Source organism: Argopecten irradians, chromosome 9 (genome assembly GCF_041381155.1).
Source record: "Argopecten irradians isolate NY chromosome 9, Ai_NY, whole genome shotgun sequence".
In the NCBI taxonomy this organism is placed as follows: domain Eukaryota; kingdom Metazoa; phylum Mollusca; class Bivalvia; order Pectinida; family Pectinidae; genus Argopecten; species Argopecten irradians.
Window position 1 is genome coordinate 14,375,644 of NC_091142.1, and position 19,738 is coordinate 14,395,381.

At 34.3% G+C, this 19,738-nt stretch overlaps 1 pseudogene; it reads left to right on the forward strand.

The window, feature by feature from the left end:
• Nucleotides 1–18,287, forward strand: part of LOC138330546 (uncharacterized) — a 37,970-nt pseudogene extending 19,683 nt beyond the window's left edge.
• The last annotated feature ends 1,451 nt before the right edge of the window (nucleotides 18,288–19,738 follow it).

The window sequence follows — 19,738 nt, forward strand, 5'->3', positions numbered from 1 at the left end:
ATGTTATTCATCACCAAAAGTTTTTCCTTTATGTGTTGTCATCTGTGTGATTCCGACACATGTATGGCTACACCTGTATTGCACAAAATACAAGAAGCAAAACGACGCATAGTTTCATCATTTGTTATAAGTCTTCGGTCAATGATCTCAATTTGAAAAATCCGTTCACATGCAATTTAAAATCATATTTGTCAATCCTATCATTATAAGGTTGCTTTGTTCTAAAAACTTTGACGATTGATCGAAAAACTGAAGTGTGAATGGGTCATTAAATTTCTTTTTGTTTTTCTCCTATAAATTTGACACCTAGGGCACGAAGTACGAAGCACTTCCAAGGTAACACATACTTGAAAATATAAGAAAAAAAACCAATCTTAAAAATCTAATACTACACACCGACAGCTTCAGTTTGCGGCCGCCATTTATTCATATATATTGAGAAGGCTATCATGGGTAATCACCATGGATATGATGCTTTAAAGTAAGCTTATTATATAATCGAGTGGCTCAAACGCTCTTATGACCTGACAAACGTAATCGACATCCGGTATAAGCTCTGTGCTATCACTATTTATTTGGAAGCGGTCAAGTGGTTCAGACCACCTTCCAATATAATCAGCTGACCAAAATCGGAATACGTGTTAAGGAAATAAAGTTTCTTTCTTCACTAATGAGGGTTTCCTTCTCAAATAGGGGACAAGGATAGAGTATGAATCATAACTAATGGCTACTTAAATATCCTGCTGTGCCTTTTAAGACCCTGCCTTCAGCCATATTATACCATTTCTGCAATGTGATTGGTGATTCCTATGAACGGTGCGTATTTCTACGCAAGGAAATCGACCTTTTTAACTGTGATATTTACTACAAAATGTTGATATGTAGATTTATAACGGTGGGTAAAATTAGTATCAATTTTTACCTTCTCGTATCGATTTGAAAATGATAACCAATGAAAACATCTTTTTTTCAAATCTCCTAAATCAAACAGTAAAAGCTCAAAGCGGTGAAAAAATGGCGTCTGGCAGTCCTGCATGATGAAAACCGTGAAAGACTGTTTGGAAATGTGTTTAGGCGCCAAACGTCAATCTGTGACGTCCGAAAACGTCACATAATAAAATGTCGCTTGTGTGGTCGCTTATGTGCTACAAAATTGATAGATTTCAACATTTTCCCTTGCATTCAATTCGTCTATTCAGTTATAAATATTTTTTTATTACTGCGCATTGGTATTTGACCGAATTATGTTTTCTAGTGATACCGTCCGAATTTCAACTGATCGATTGAATGATCAACTGGCAGAAAACTCCAAAAGAAAAGAAACAACGGAATATATAAGTCATATGATAAATAGAATCTATCATTAGTTTCTTTGATATTAGATTACTGATACTCGTTTCGATTTTTCCATTCTTTGCTCATCAAAGGCTCGCAAAAAATTAGAAATTCTAAACTCGTATCATAATGAAGGGAAACTCATGACAGATCCTCCTTTTACGCACCTCAAATACACGAAAACTTCATATCAACATTCCAATTATTATTCTATTTAATAGTCATATATATTTCAAAATATTGTTTGCAATATTAAACTGGTCCAATAAAGTTTTCCGTCGTTATTTTTTCTTTCATCTATCATTACATAATCCTTGTACACATCTATCGACAGCGGCGTCGCTAACAAGAAATTATATAAATTAATGAATACTCAAATTGTCGTACGAGTGCTGAAGTATCGAGATTTTGGATGTTTGGGGTCCGGGGGATATCCCCTGGAAAATCTTACGAATTAAAATGGCTTAGATGAGTTTAACGATGTATTTTGAATAAGAATTAAGACATTTTTTTGTGTTTTAGTTGTCCGGGCGCGCGCCAAAGGCACTAGATTTTGATGTTTGGGGGATTCGGAGGTCTCAGGTCTCCCCGGGAAAATATATATCGATTTAGAATGACTAAGACAAGTTTTATAGTGTATTTTGATGATTAAAAGCGTTCCTATTACGGTAATTTTTCGATTTGAAGTTACCTGCATTCGATCTAAAAATACTTGAATCACACCATCGCCACATAGTTGTGTTACTCAAATTTATCATGAATTAATTGTCTCGTTAAGACATATAAACAACTTAATCGTTTAAGAGACATTTTTTGAAATATTATAATCCCTTGATGGACATTTTTAGTCTAATGCGTGTGTATTGGTATTGAATTTTTCATTATTAAAGGTTTGAACATAACGTGCTTGGACTTTTAGGAGACGCGCCGTGCAACGGGACATTTTTAAAAATAAAGAACGAAAAATGTGCAGGATAACCATTTATTCTTTCAAATGTGAATTTTTAGAAATTTCACTCAGCGAAAATGGGAAAGGGGCAAAAAGACTTGTTTGCTCCCCATTCTGAGGAACAGTGGGGAGGGGGGTAATTGCCCCCACTCCCGCTTCATACGCCCCTGTTTACAGTAAAGTATCTAAACAGACATACAAACCATACTACAACTCGTAATAAGCTAAAAATATTAGATTTCTTACCAGAATTGTTTTCCTTAATTGATTATATGATACTGTTTATTTTGTAAAATCGAAGTTGGCTGACTATTATAGGAATGAAAAAGGAGTTCATGCTTTTGAGATTGATGGGTGAATTGACCTTCACTTTTCAGCCTTCAAAACATCAAATCACTGACTTTTTTCTACAACAGTTGAGGAAGTTTTAATTGCTCTTTGAATAATTGAGCTGCAACATATTATGTAGTACATATCGTTTAGTCCCAAAAATCAATAAATTAAATTGAATTTTGAAAATTCAAGGAAGCCAGTTATCTATCAGCCATGATATTATGATCTTTACAAAGATGTATTGATGACAGTGCCTTTTCATTATAAAATGTCATTAAACAAGAGGACATTAACACAAACAACTTTTTTCTTTGACCTGAATTAGTGACAGATTAAGTTCTTGGTTGCATTCAGAAAACAAGTTGTATTCAAAGTGATTGATAATGTTTTGCGGCTCTCTAAAATTATGTTTACTTTAACGGCTTCGTGGTTTGTTGTTGGATTAAAATCTGAGTTTTTTGTAGGAAAAACAATTATGGGATTAAAATTGAAATTCTGATGCAACCGAAGTAATAAAGGTTAATGTCACCTTAGCTCTCTGGTGTTCAACGCAATGCTAATCTTTGTAAACAACATCGTCGATCAAAAACGAATTATATCTTTAATAACCTAGAATACCAAAGAATATTTTCTAGATCGGTAGTCTTATAAAGGTTTTGAAGTTATTCACTATTGTGTGTCTTACCTTTGTATGGTACATTGCATCTAAATAATCAAAACGCATATTTTTTTATTATCATTTCAAGCTAATTTAATTAATCTAATAAATCAGACAACGTAATTTGCAAATTGAATCACTGAAATAATTCAGACGTCTTTGTGTCTTCGGCGACATGCTTAAGTGATATATCAAGCACTATGATGTAAGCGATGCAGGTGAATTGGCTATTTTTGATTTGTATAAAACGGCTGTTTAATGGTACATGGTGACGGCGAATTTTAGGTGATATAAACGACGCCAGTGACTTGGCCATATTTGTTTCGTATAAAACGTCTGTTTTATGGTACATGGTGACAGCGAGGTTTTAGGTGATGTAAGCGACGCCAGTGACTTGGCCATATTTGTTTCGTATAAAACGTCTGTTTTATGGTACATGGTGACAGCGAATGTTAGTGTTAGGTGATGTAAGCGACGCCAATGACTTGGCCATATTTGTTTTGTATAAAACGTCTGTTTTATGGTACATGGTGACAGCGAGGTTTTAGGTGATGTAAGCGACACCATTGACTTGACCATTTTTGTTTTCAATAAAACGTCTGTTTAACTGTACATGGTGACAGCGAATCTTTAGGAGATGGTAGCGACGCCAGTGACTTTGTCATATTTGTTTTGTATAAAACGTCTGTTTTATGGTATATGGTGACAGCGAGTTTTTAAGTGATGTAAGCGACGCCGTTGACTTGGCCATGTATCTTTTGTATAAAACGTCTGTTTTATGGTACATGGTGACATCGGCTTTTTAGGTGATGTAAGCGACGCCAGTGACTTGGCCATATTTGTTTTGTATAAAACGTCTGTTTTATGGTACTGTACATGGTGACGGCGAATTTAAGGTGATGTAAGCGACGCCAGTGACTTGGCCATATTTTGTTTTGTATAAAAACATCTGTTTTATGATACATGGTGACAGCGAGGTTTTAGGTGATGTAAGCGACACCATTGACTTGGCTAATTTTGTTTTGAATAAAACGTCTGTTTAACGGTAACTGTTACATGGTGGCAGCGAATTTTTAGGTGATGTAAGCGACGCCAGTAACATAGTAGTGTCTTAAGCGCCGCCATTGACGTGGTGACCGTAATTACACACCTCAACACCTTGTCTGAAACATTGAAAGATTATCAGTCGTTTGTAATATTCAAATCGATACGTCACATTATCCGGACTCTGAAATTATGTCAAGAGCATTTATCTCAGGGATACATCAAACATTCAATGCGTACAAGCGCCTTTCAAAATGAGACTTCTTCTTCCCCTTGGAATTGTCTAAAAGGAATGGAATTGTCTAAAAGGGAAAAAAATACTATGGAACGACACTATTTTAACTAGTAGTATAGACAATTTCAAGAACATTCCGTTGATGAGTGGCCATACTTTGTTGAGAATGTCAACTCAACTATTGCCTAAATCAAACGTGACAAATTGAGATCGTTTGATAATTTTTAATTTGCCATAGAAAGTCCTAAAGAAAATTAAAACATAGACATTGTCTTCAGTGAAGCAAACTCACATTCTCCTTTTAAATACTTGCTTAACTAAAATGATAAGTTACTTTTCTGAAAATACCAAGTTCCATTTATTAAACTTGAACATAAACCTAAACATATTTTTTCTGAACCCCCCCCCCCCCCATTTTTGGTGTTGTTCTTATGAAAGAACTGCATGATTAATTCGTCTCAACCTTTATATTCTTCCTGGTTGGTCGACCTACAAAAAGCATAAATATGATACTAATAAATCCCTACAGGGTTAATTAAGTGAAGATTGCTTGCTCTTCCATAAGGTCTGCATTGACAGCTGATCGTTTAGAAGCTTTGGCTGACGTGTTTGTCCTTGTAAAAGGTTTCTGGCTATACTCTTGTAACGCAAGAGATGATAAAAGAACTGCCGTTTAGCCTATATTTTCGCGAGTAAACATATTCGTTATTTGATCTAAAAACAAGAAAATTATTTGTTAAATTATATGCAGTCAAAGATGATAATCATGATAATGATACACAAGATCTATTGTATTACTCTTTATTGTTAACAGCTGTCCCATACCAAATATCAAATGTACATTACCATTTAGTTTGTTCTATTCAATTTCAACATTGCGATGATGTTCGCATTAACATGTCATAGAAATAGGGTTTGAAAATGTAAATGTTTTAATCAAATTTTTTCTTATATATTCTGGTATATTAAAAGGACAATTCGCTCTAAGACTTCATTAAAACTTGCACATATTTCGGAAACAAACCAGTTCTAATGGAAATTAGATTAGTTGGTTTTACTGTGATATGTCAGAAAAGCCCACTGCAGTGAAATGTTCAATCGCCATTACACATAGCCTTGTATGCCGAACCCTGACCCTTGCCTGTGTAGTAAAGCATTTTTTGTCTAGAACTACTCAAATCGCTCTTACAGTTGTGGTAACATTATTAGATGCATGTTCTTGTCTAAAAATAATTTCATCAACTCCTCAGTGGTTATGTATTGCATTTGTTTAACGTGCGTGACTTTGACTCGGGTAAGGGAACAGCGTACATGTTGTATCTGCTTAATCGTGTTGATCAACGATCTGGAAATTCAATGGTATTAATCAAAATACTTAACAATGTTGTGGAATTTGTCGCTATTTCTTGTCTTATGTTTCATAAGGACTGTAGAACAATACATTAATGTCATATTTTGCTTCGTGGTTATGTAACGAATTAGCCTCACCGAATTGTCCCTTTAAAAAGTAGATTAAGAAGTACTTACTTGATAATGTTTTGAAACCGGAAACTTTCCACATGTATATCCATCAATTTCACTTAATCGATTGCTTATTAAATCGTCAATAACTCTTTATTTTAATTATTTATCTATTTCTTAAATTCGTTTAAGGGCGTATTCGAGACAATATTTTTATATTAGTTTTCAACAATTGTGCTTAACTACTCTCTGTAGAAAGAAAGTTTTAAATACGTTGATAATGTCATATTCTGTATTCTTTAAACTATGAAGAAAACATACTTAAATCTCTAGTCATCTTTTTAAATATCACTGGGAAATCATTTCCCCCAAAAAACCATAGATATGTATTGTAATTCATGGTACTAATTAAGATCACGAAATATATACTTAGTCACATTTCAGATAGAGCTCGAATCATAAAACTGTCTTCCTGCATCAGCTGTGTTTCTGAGATATTACAAATTAAAATTTCATATACATACTTAAATTGCAAAGAAAGTCTTCAGTTGCGTTTCTGATGTTTTGTCTAAGTTACAATTCCGTATGAATACTCGAATCGCTGAAAATGTACCGCGTTTTTATTACCTTTTCCCCGAACTCTCTTTTAAAGGAAAGCCTTTTCTCTTTCCGTAAATGTATTTTCAACATACATAATATACCATCTAGTTCGAAGGTTTTCAGTTGAAAACCACATAGACACCCATAATGGTACTAATCAATGGCTGCAAGTTTAATATACTTTATATACGGTCTAGTCAAATGCTGTATACTGGAATTCGGCACAGTAACCATTAAGGGCCCACTACATGCCTTTCCGAAACGGTTTTTATTTTTGAAAATAGTAATGTAAAACGAGATTGATAAGTTTGCATAGTCTTCAAAGATATTACCTTTGCGTTGATACTACACTTCTCATCACCAAATATTAATTTGAATAATACCGGTCGTTACAGGGTTGGGTTTGCATACAAATATCATTCTGATCAGAAATAAACATCTTATCATGCATATTGAATAAAACGGACAGACTGTCAAGGGACATTAATCACAGAGCTAATATAAAGATATACAATATACACTACGAATCTCGAAGATATTCGAAAACGAATTTATAATGTCATTCTTCACCGCGACGGAAATGGAATTATCAAAGGAAAGTAACTCTGCTCAACAATAACTCTTCGCCGATTATACAAAAGGAGGTAACAAGAAATAAACTAAAATAACGTATAAAAGCATATAATGTGGAAATAAATCAAATTATTATTCAAGCATTGGACGTTTTTCAGTTGGCATTCATAGCCAATATGCATGCCCACTGGACAGATGCAAATTCCATGAAGCGCACTAGTGCTGCATGTTGGATTTGCCTCTGTCCAGTTGGCATTAATCCTGGCTATGAATATCAACTGAAAGATGGTCAATGCTTATATTTACATTTCGTTACAATTTTATGTTGAAATAACAAGGGAATTTGTTATGAATTAATCAGCCGTTTTCCGTGATCGCTTACACGACAATTGTAACGTCTCCTGATAATGATATTACGAGAAGCGATTGAAGTTCATATTCTATATGACTGCCAACAGCGCTTGGTAAGGTAACATAGTGGTACTGCAGTGAAAATGTAAATATATAATCATGAACAACTTGTATTATGACCACGAAATCTTGCATTTGTTCGATGCGTTAGTTTCATCTTAGGCCATGGATATATACTTGTTCGTATGCAATTATTGTAAATTTAGAAACCTTTATTTTTGTTTGTTTCGGAAAGGTAGTTGGCCTTAAATGTACTTTTCAGTGGATGCACTTTTAACATACCTAACATACTGTCTAGTTCTAATGTTTAACCTCGAAATCATAAAGATACTACAATTACTATTAATGGTACTTTCCAGTGAATGTATTTCATGTATCAACACACTTCACATACGTTCTAGTCGAGTGCTTTAATTTCACATTCACAAAGACACCTTGGTGGCCATTACTGAAGACGATTTTGTGATAATCATAGGGGATATTGTCCTAAAACCTATTCTATAGTTCAGTTATATATACTTCACTTAATTTCAAAAAAAGACACGCAATGTACCATTGTTTATGCCATAACAAATAATACCCTATAGTAGTATTGGGAGATTATCCATTCGGGTTTGGATGTAAGAGATGGGCAATATGATGATAACTGACCTGTGGCATTTATTTCTAATAGGTACTTCCCTGACACATTACACTTTGTTTAAACTGTATACAACCCATAACGACGAAATCATGCCAAGCTCTTGGGAGGTTGAATCAATATACTCTGTACTCTTGGTACTTTATTACTTATGTTTATGACAAAAAAATGTAAGCAAATACAACCCCCCTGTCACATACCTTGATTCTACCAGTAATTGTCTTTGTAAAAAATGTCATCAAATACATCTCCTCAAGCCATTAACACAACAAAACTGCTGTATTTATGTAGCGCGTTGATAGTGCATAACTATCTTCCGATGTTTTATTCTAACATACAACCGTTCAGCTCGTATTCACATATAATACGTTTTACTCGTATTGTATAAGCACCATTATTCAAATTTGCGATTAATGCACGTGCTTGTAAGACACGTGTTTGTTCGTATAGTAGTTGCATGTGTCGCTTGAGTTTGCGAACGTTGACACATGAGAGCTCAGTTCTTCATAATCGAATTACTTAATGATATTAACTTTTTTGTCATCTTGTCTATTTTCATTAATTCTTTCTACTATGTGCCTTATACAATACGATTGGTTTTGGATATTAAGAACAATGATGACATTTTACGCCAAGCCGGATACAGTATACGAGCTATCCTTAAAACAAATATTGAATAGTCGCACAAGACTATAAAACCTACACAAATACATGTTTTTTCTTTGAAAAAGTTTCATAATATAGTAGTTCTTGGCACTGTTTTACACCCTTCATTTATGCTTATGCGGAATATAAATAGATGCAGAAGGCGCATATACATTTGCTTTGCTATTTAACAGGACGGACCCACGGTGAAAACGAGGCTTCTTCCGGATCAGCAAGATCACCATGGCATGGCAGCAACGAAGCACCATCATCTGCTAGGCAGAAATATGGAGACCAAAATGCGCAGACAGTGGAATTCAGTATGTAGAACTAATATTAATTTAAATGTTAATTACCCATTATGCCCTCAGTATAACGTTTGGAATTAAGTATGAATTAATGCTCATTTAAAAGTTAATTACCCATTGTGCCCTTAGTATGTACAAAAGCTATTCTAATTAAATGGAAACGTTCATGTCAAAACGTTGGAAACTGCACATACACTGCACAAATATGTTGCAACGAAACTACAAATAAGTGAATAATTGATTTCAAACTATATTAGTAGAAAAAAACCTCATGACATGCTTACCTTCAGAGGTTCTATCAAAGTATACCAAACCAAATACATAAAACCTGATAGACAAAATGTCCTTAAAACAGATTAAATGCTACTTCGTACAAGGAAAGCGTTAAAAATGAAATGAAATTTAACTCTGAAATAAAATAAACCCATACCTTTTTTGCACAAACAAAAAGAGTTTTTTTTTGGTGTGTTATCGATGGAATAATTTAAATTTTTTTAAAAACTTTGTTATATACATTTAATCAGGTCTATGAAATATTGCCCAGGAAGTCTTACCAGTGTGTTAATTAGTCCATCTTTGAATGATAATTGTACTCTCCATCTCCGAAATATTAATTATTTCCAAAAATAAATAACGTATGATTTGTAGGATTTTTTTCAATAATAAAATGACGTCACAATCGATACTTATCAGCAAGGGGAACTTCATCTGTAATAAACAAAGGTAAATATATGTGATCAGGCAGGTTGCCGTTAGTGCATGTACGTGTTAAGCATTAAACCAGCGCATTATGAGATGATTGTCTTCAGAGCTCTGGCATATACATATATAGACCAAGGATGCCATAGAAAGATAGTTTAATGCTTATATTTATATTATCAACTCTTTTTGGGGTCTCTGCATAAACATTGTTTAAGCTAGACCAGGAAAAACCGTTTATCAACGACGATTTAATCCACAAGATGGAACAACTGTTTTGACGGTGATCAGTTGACGTCACCACGTCATCATTAGTGACGTCATTATGGTCATGATTTGAGTGTCAGTTATGCCGTCATATACTTCACTTTGCATTGGTTAGTTTTTGTAAAAATGACAAGCAATTGTAAATATTGGAATGTAACTACAGACATTAAGTTAAATACAAAATCAAGCATCATAAAGCTGTAGTCCCGATTCCACAGACTAACCACATTGACTAATTTAATTCATTTCTTAGAATCATTATCAAAAATATAAACAGAAATATAAATAATAACCTGACGGATATGGTTTAGGAGGCATTTATCTCCCATACTTCACAGTTATATCCCGTGGGTGCTAGGGAAAATATCTTATGTCTTACATAAGGGGTATACGCCAGCATACACGCGCTAGGAAATATCGTGATATCACCAATACACGCCGCGTAACCGCTACGCACATTGTCGATGACGTCATCAATTTTAAAGCTACGTGGTCTTTATGTACATGTCGAATTGTGTTGAAATTAACCATATATGACTCTTAGGAGATTCTTAAAAGCAAGTGGTCTTAATACAGAGGTGGTCACAAAAGGGGGTTTGAATCTATTGTGTATGTATTTTGAGACTGTTAGTTAACCACGATTAACCAAGAAGTGGATTGGTCAGGTGATGGAGTGTATATAAAGTAGTCCGGAGTCTGAATCCAGAGGAAATGTTTAACATTTAAGGCCTGGTATTGACGGATGTAGAAGTGTTTACATCGCTTACATTATACCTTCGGTTTGTTTTATGTTATAAATATTGATTTAAATGAGATCATAACACTGTTGTTGTACACTTATTGACGTTGAATACTCTCCTTGCCAATTTGTCAAAATGACGGATGTATCTGCGTCATTCTAACCGTTGATTAGGAAACAATAAATTTTCATTTCGTATCATGTCAGCCATAACAAGAGGAAATAAATGGTCTAGAAACTTGTAATTTGAATGAATTGATCTACATGTACGGTCAACTACTGTCTTTGTGGTATTAGGTACAACACGAAATACCAGCTCCCAAACGGGTCTTAATAGCGATGGTCAAATCCATTTGCGTATGATACCTCTTATTACGATTCTTGGGCTGTATTTAAAGCCACTGTGAAATCAGTTATTGTTGTTTGGCTCAATGTTTATGGATTGTAACATTGTACAATTCCCTTGGCACTTAAATTCCTGGAGAATACCATACAGTCAAAACATTCGGAAAATAAAAAGTGGAATTATGGTCCGAATGATATACATACTACCATAACAATGAATATATACTAATATTACGAGGAGGTACAAATGCGTTGTTAAAAAAACGAAAGTCCTGGAAAATAAACCTTCGTGACTGATTTTACATTACTGATCTTCAATATTTATATATATCAATAAATTGATACAATTTCTGGTCAATTCTGTTACGTTTTTCTTTTTTGTTTATTTATTTTTTACATCACAATTTTCATCCGTCTGGGAATCCTGATGGAATGACAAGCGCTGAAATATTTCATTCGCGAATCTAAATCTGCGAAAATTATTACGCTCTGGATTACGGCCGTTTGACATGTCATTAATCGTGTCCGAGTTCTCGCGTGGTCTCGCTAGAGCAGACGTCGGGACTAAATGCCAGTTGTCCACCGTCCTTCACTTGCACGTGAGTGATGTCAGTGTTATGTTCCAAGGACGGGAAATGATGAGGAGACCGAGGCGTCTTGTTCTGATAAATCATTGTCAGAGTGTCTCTTCTTCATCACACCTAACGATAAGGTCGACACGAGTAACAAAGAACACTGTCAAAAATAGCACAGAATATCGATGAAGGCAGCCTATCAGTACAATCAGAAACATAGGACAATTAAAGACAAAAAGAGCTAAAATAAAAAATAAAATAAACAAACAAAGAATCCTTCTATGTTTAGAATAGAATTTCATTACATATTTATTTTCGTTTATTATCTACGATCGCTTATTCACAATAATGCATGTATGCTATCAAAATGGTCAATTCAGGAAAGTGTTCCCAAACTAGTGACTGTTGTTTGTCGTGTTAATCTAAATCGAGTAAATTAGTTTTCAAATTTTGGAAAGAGCTTTAGCGAGTTTTTTTTTTTTTTTTTTTTTTTTTTTTTTTGAAAAATTGAAAATTTAGGATTCCACATTTGGATATGAAAGATAATCTATTCCGGGATGAATAACAAAATGTTGTAAACCCCCCGGTAAGACTCGATCATTACTACACTTTAATAACCTTTGGTAAGGTCATATCGACATATGAAAGAGTATTAAAAATGTTTCATATTTACAAACATTTCAAAGCGACTTTATACCCAACTTCGCTAGCCAAGGGTATTTAGTCCGATACTCTTCCTACTTTCCTTGGCATATCTCACTTTGAAACAGATATTCCGGCACTACGCCACCTGCTGGATAGGACTAAATACCCTTGGCTAGCGAAGTTTATATTAATCTCAACCATAATAGTCACTGAGTACATTGATGTAGGCGAGAAGATAATCAAAAATCCAAAATAAACGCACATAAATATGAAAATGAAAAAAAAATCGATTTTGTTATCATAATTTCAACCACTTCCCGATTAAACCCAATGGGGCTTTGCTGCGTTAAAGAGTGTTGCTGTATTAATAGAATATTCATTCATTTATATATAAAGGATGTCTATCATATGAAGTATTGTGTTACAATAAAATACCATAGCATATCAAAGAAACACTAGCTTCCTTTAATAAAGGATGACAATTTATTGACTTGTGCCCTATCCGGGCCTCGAGTCAATAGATTGTCACCCTTTGTTAAATTGTGTTTCTTTAATATGTCATAATTACTAAACACAATGTATCATACGCACTATGTGTTGTTGATCCAAAGGTATAATTTGACTATTTACACTGTATTCATGTCAGCATATCGAACCGATTATCACTTCGTCATAGAAAGTCCTTTTTTGAGGACGTGGATGTGGCGCGGTGTTAAAAGGTACAGGTATGTTTGGCCAGGTGATTTGGTGCCCTTGATCATGAGTTCGAGGCCCGGATAGGACTCGAGTTCCTTTGCCTCTTGACCCCCTTTTCCGGTGCCCGGGAAACCCGCGCGCTGATTGGCTGCAGTGAGAATCGACAATCAGAGCACCCGTTACAAATCAACAGCGTGGCTGTCTGAAAGCGAAAGTATCACTAAAATTAGCAATCTTCAAGAAAGAAACGAGCGCTCTGATTGGTCAAAATATACGTCTGCGACCAGTAACGGGACTGTAGTGAAAATTTTTGCCACCACAGTAGTAAAGCACCGTAAAAGTGGCGGATGTTGTCAAGGCCATTAATGAGAGTAATGGATTATCTTGCCTTGACATGTGAAGATGTAATTTTATTTTATTTAAAGCTTTAACATATAATATTTTTATACCCTCCATCGCGTGCTGAAATTCTGTAGTGTAAACAAGGCCGCTCGTGCTTACGTTATAAGGTTAACGTTACTAGTTTCCTTAAATAATGCGGGTGTATCATAGCTAAAGTTGTATCGGGCGGCATTGCTTTTTATTCCATAAACCACCACTTTGATTCTAATGCATTTTAAAGGCTGGTCGTATTTGCGCCATTAGTCCAATATATCCTATTTATTTATACACAGTAGCTTTTAGACAACATGGTATAGCGTACATGAAAACATACCTCTTGATTTCATTATAGCTTTAGAAATAGCGTCCCTTCCTTTCCGAAACAAACATACACAATTCGTTAAAACAATAATACAGCAGTGCAATGTTATATCAATACCATGAGTTGAGGTTACAACACCAATTATATGTTTCCCTGTAGTAAGTCGTCTATGTTAACAATGAGGATTACTTTCGTCCGGTGCGGTGATACTCAACTCCAACGCAATAACTAGGACGACGGTGTGATATATAAGACGGCCCGCGTTATTAAAAGAAACATTTCATTTATGTGAAGATTGTTCAGAAGGTGATGATACGTGTAGTATTAACGATAAGCTAAAAAATGTTGTGACTCGACAAAATTATCGATCCCGTTTTACATTATAATTTAAAAACTAAAAGCCGTTTCCAAAAAGTAGTGGGCCTTTTAAGGTTTGATCAAGCTTGCGCTGTTACCCCTGCTATAGCGTATTGACTTAAGGGGCTATGATACTTAGTGCTTTTCGGGCAGCGTGATATGCGTAGCCCCGCGTACCACGACCAACGTTTTGGTATGATTACCAGCTTAGAAATTATCATAACTTAACGTGACTCATCCTTTATGCTAATTAGGTGTAGCCTACAGTTTATATACGATGAAGAAGGCGATGCTGTGCGTTATATATTTTGTATTTGCATATTACAGAGTCGACTGCCATTGCGGGCAGGTATTTATTGTGACGTCATGTGGCTGGGAGCGTAACTTAATGGAAACGACGTGGATTTCGTTAACAAAATAATGATGTAACAATAGCGACATATCCGTAGTTCGGAAACAAATATTATAAAACATATGATAATATGGTATTTGTATTAATTTGGTAGTTCCTCTATTGTATTAGCGTAAGTATGACGATGTATTTACTGAAGAACGATACGCAGTACAACCGTACCGACTAAACAGACCACAAACACTATGCTGTTATTCCCAGTTCAACTAGAGATGTATTTTCTTTTAGAATGCTCATGAAACTGACATTTGCTGTGATGGAGAGAAGTCAACGAAAATCAATCCGAAATCAACAAAGAATCCGATATCAGGTCTAATTGAATAACATTAAGAATACTGATGCAATCCTTGTTTTATGACCAATCTTTGATGAGATGACCTGAGATTACGGCCAACGCAACATCATTAAGAATACATTGGAAACTTCAGTCCTAGGGCAACAAGAACAAATGAGCTACTGGGGTATGGGTTCAGTATTGAGGGCGTAATACAAAAGAAATAAAAGATAAAAAAAGAATAATGGTGATACTAAGTCGGATTACATTGAGGATAATGAACCTACTAATTTGAGGAAGTCAAGTCGCGCAGGCTAAATTTAGTCTTAATTTGAATTAATGGAAAATAGATACGGTGGTTATTCTGAAAAAAAAAGAAAACAAAACATAGCATCAAAATACAGAAAATATGCGTCAGACGGCAAACAACGTAATAGATATTCACTGTTAACATATATTACAGTTGGAATCTTGCATTTATTTGGTGTTGTAAGCTCATCCTAGACCATCAAAATACATTTTCTCATTATTAATCGTGTGTTTCAGAAAGGTAGTTGGCCATTGAATAAAAGTAGGCAATATTATTTTTTCTTACTTTATACTTTTTTTTCGATCTCAAATGTGTTTTCATTCAAATCGAATAATGAAATGAAATTGCAGTGAACTCGATCGCAGACTTTATTTCAACCCTATTTTAGTCAGAATTTGCAAAATCTGATCGTCGCAAATTTGAGCTTTTTTTCCAAACCGTTTCGAAAGTAAGTCTATAGATTGACCTATAGCGGACTGTGTTGTTAGACTGATATCTATCGTTTTTGTAATAATAGTACTGTAATGTTTTATTCTGCATAAAACAATTTTTGCCAATTAGAAAATCAGTAATATGTAACCTGCTTGATGTCGTACCATTATTTAATCATTTAGACAGAACGTTAATTCATCTTATATACTATAAAATAATCTCCGTTCGCATGCGATTTACTTTCGGGAATACTTTATATAACGATGTTCTTGTGATAATGGCGCGATGAATTACTGAAAAGCAGCTGACATCTACAAACCATGAGAGTAAATAATCAAACATAGGTTTTCAAGTAAATAGGGATATCACCACCCTCTCAAAAGGCCGGCCATCAGCCCATGACAAGCTTCGGGTTGACTTTTCAATATATTTTACTCGGTTTGAGATAACCAAGTCCATTTGACAGATCCATATAAAATCCTATTCATTTCTAGTTCTGTAAATATTGTTGTCTTGTTAACCATCCGATATATACTTCATTTGGGCAATATAAATGTTAGGCCTTTTTGTTTTCAGTTCTGTGTGGAGCAAAAGAGCGCATACTAAACCCATACCTATATAGCCAGTTATTTACGCGGGGCAGATATTCGCGATTGAATCTAAAATCAATATTAAATCATATTTTAGCGTTGGTTAAGTTTCGCAATCTGACTTTAAAAGTGTATATATATATTTTTTATTTCAACCAATTTTATTGTTAATAATCAATAGGATAGGACAAAAGGTTAAGCCTATATCGCACTCTCCGATGTATGTTCTATATATGTTTCAACTATTTCCTAATATTCGCGGATCAAATTTTCGTGATCGTCCCACGAAATCGCGAAACTATCATCTTCGCGAAAAAGGCCGACTGTACGGTATGTATCGACAGAAAAAGATGCAATCAGCCAGTGCTTTGTCTTTTGATGTTGCTAACAGAGTTTTATTCTTATTCCAGTGACGTCTGTAGATGTGTTACGACCAGCGGATATGAAGACCGTAGCTTTAACAAAGTTGGACAAAACATTTCAGGTATGTTACTAAAATGCACGTCACACAGGTAATTGCGAAGTCCAAAACATTTACGGGTTCTATCTATCTATAGTTTTATTTGCATTTTTGTTGAAATTGTGCTTAATTGAAAAAAAAGAAATATAAATTAATCCTTACTATTCATAAAAAAACATAATGTGACTTTGAATGACCACAATATGTGATATAGGTCCCTTTGGCATCTTGCTATTTGTGAGAAATTGCAAAAATATAATTACGGGTCATATCATATTATTCTAGGACCAGGCAAAACTATACGATGATCTCCTCACATGCTTCCAAAAACTCAAACAAGACATGGAAAGTTTCAAGGGTTTCTTCGCTGCGGAAACAGAAGGAATTCCAGAGCTGATAAAATGTGTGCCGATTCTTGTTGACCGATGTGGTATGTTACCGATATTATTCTAAAGGGTAGAAATACTGATTGCATTATGCATAAACTAATATAAATGTTTGACTAAGAAAACTAACTGGCTTTAAGATTATTTCTATAGAAACTATTTTGACATTTATTTAAACTTATTTTTCATTAATGTACTATGCATTATTTTGTGCATCTATATTTGTCAAGTAAAAATGTTCAATATTTGATGTGTTGAAAAAACACATGCTAATGTACTCATAGGAAACTTCGCAATTACATACTTATATCTGCAGTGCATCTTTCAGGTGACGCTGAGCTTGCTGTAGACCGAAAGTTGAAAAACTGTATTCAGATCGAGTATAAATCAGAGGAGATTCTTCGCACGTGCACTGTGGATTATCAACAAGTGATTCCAGCTTTAGACCTATTTAACGGTATCAATAAACTCATTAAGAAAATACTAAATCGGGCGCCTCAGGTGCGTTCCACCATAGAATGTTTACTTAGCGACGCGCATGAGATGAAGAAGGACATTATGAAATCAGATTTAGGCTCTTCGGAAGGCCCTGCCGCCATGAAGGCGTGTATTGACAACATTGGAAAGTTAGAGGTCCTCCGAAAGGATGTAGATACCATTACAAAACACACGGACCGGATGTTTAAAGACGTCCTGCAAGCATCTAAAGGATTCTTTAAAGACGAACAAGAGGAAGAATAATTGTGAAGGTGGGAAAAGTGGAATAAATGTATACAGCTTTAAAGGGGCGAATTAACATGTCTGTGCAATAACGGTTGCATTTTATTCAACGCAAGATATATGTACATTATAACTTGCTGCATGCAATGAATTAGCACACGTGCAGTATGTGAGTAGTTATAATAATCCGGATACGATACCATTTATCCGGGTTCATAAAATAATAATCCATTGTATCAGAATCAGATGAATGCTTAACCTTGTGACAGTTTTGACTTATGTTTTGTCTTTTAGACCTGAATCATATCCTATTACATACAATCAAAACGGAATCTTTTTTTTTTTTTTTGAAAATCCAGAGATATTTTTCTTAAATTGTAGATCATTCTTTATCAACAACTCTTTGTATGACGTTAATTTATTGCACAGAAATGCATATTGTTGATTTTGAATAAAATAAGATGTATTATATCATTACGAAAATATTTAATATTATTTGTGTGTTTGTTTTACTATAATTGATAAATGTGTCACTGAATATCTAGATTAACCTATGGATCGTAGTAGAAAGTAGAGAACTAATAAAAACAGGAACAAGTTAAAATTTGACTTGTAATTTTGCTCCACAATAATGCTCCACGATAGCCTCCAATACAATTTCTGTGCAGTTTTAGCAATAAACAAAAACAATATCTATGTCGCAATTAATTACATAAGAATGTCTGAAGTAAATAACTTAGAAGTGAACTGAAGCGTAACATAAAACGTCTAGTTTAAGTAGATTGGAAACCAACCATCACGATATTTGGCAAAAGTACATTAAAATCTATATATAAGATATATAAATTATCTAAAAATATAGTTTTTCTATCATTCAAACGAAATTTCCAACTTATTTTTCAGTCTTTCTTTATATAAAATTTGCAAGAATTTGAAGTTATGACTAATTCTTTAATGAGTCAACATTTTAATATGACATTATATAAGATGTTCAAAAAATATCAAACGCGCCTTCAATCTTTTTATTTTTTACATTTTCATACTCTCTATCCTAGGGAATACTTACCATCTGCAGAAATAAATCTTTGTTGGTATCCATTCCAAATTTTGAATCATTTTTCATAGTGTTCATTTGGGACACTTGTTGAAATTTGATAAACAGACGATCCAACGTCATTTCTTTCATATTCATTTTTTTCTCAACAGTGGAAATATAAGATTATGAACCAAAAAAGCAACACAGGTGTAAATTAACTGCGGATAAAGATGATGCGGAGAGCAGTAACTTCTTTTGATAACAACATCTTATTCCTCAAACATACTGTCAGCATCTTTATCATACAAAAACGTACATACACCTGCTTGTTAGGAAGATGACTCTTGGAGATAATGCTATTTGTCTATTTTTCCACGCCAACATAACTTGGTGTTAACATTCTAAAAACAGGTGTAGTTATTTTCATAATCGGATAATACTTATTGTCGATAAAAATAACATAAAGTTCCTGGCCGCGCGCTGTCCCATTTCAAAACGTTCATTATCGGTTGGCGATATTTTTTTGGGTGTTGTTAATTGGTTTGATCACAACAAGTGATTGAATTTCATTTGTCATTCAATTATGGAACGAATGTATTGTATACTAAATATTATACGAAAACAACAACATTTCGTAGCCAATCGTATTTGATGTCTTCGCTTTCTGAGCAACCTCATATCAATGCACAATTAAGTTTGACAGTGTCTCGAGAATAAGCTATAAATAAATAAGTATGGAATTAAACATCCTCAATATTCCAGGAGTTACTATCACTGTCATGATATCCAACCCTGCAATATGCCATAGCAAATATGAAGGCTCTGTCTGAGACAACACACATTTCAAGTAGTTTGGTTCTCTAATGTGCGTCGAAATAATGGTATACTGTGTTGCTTTGA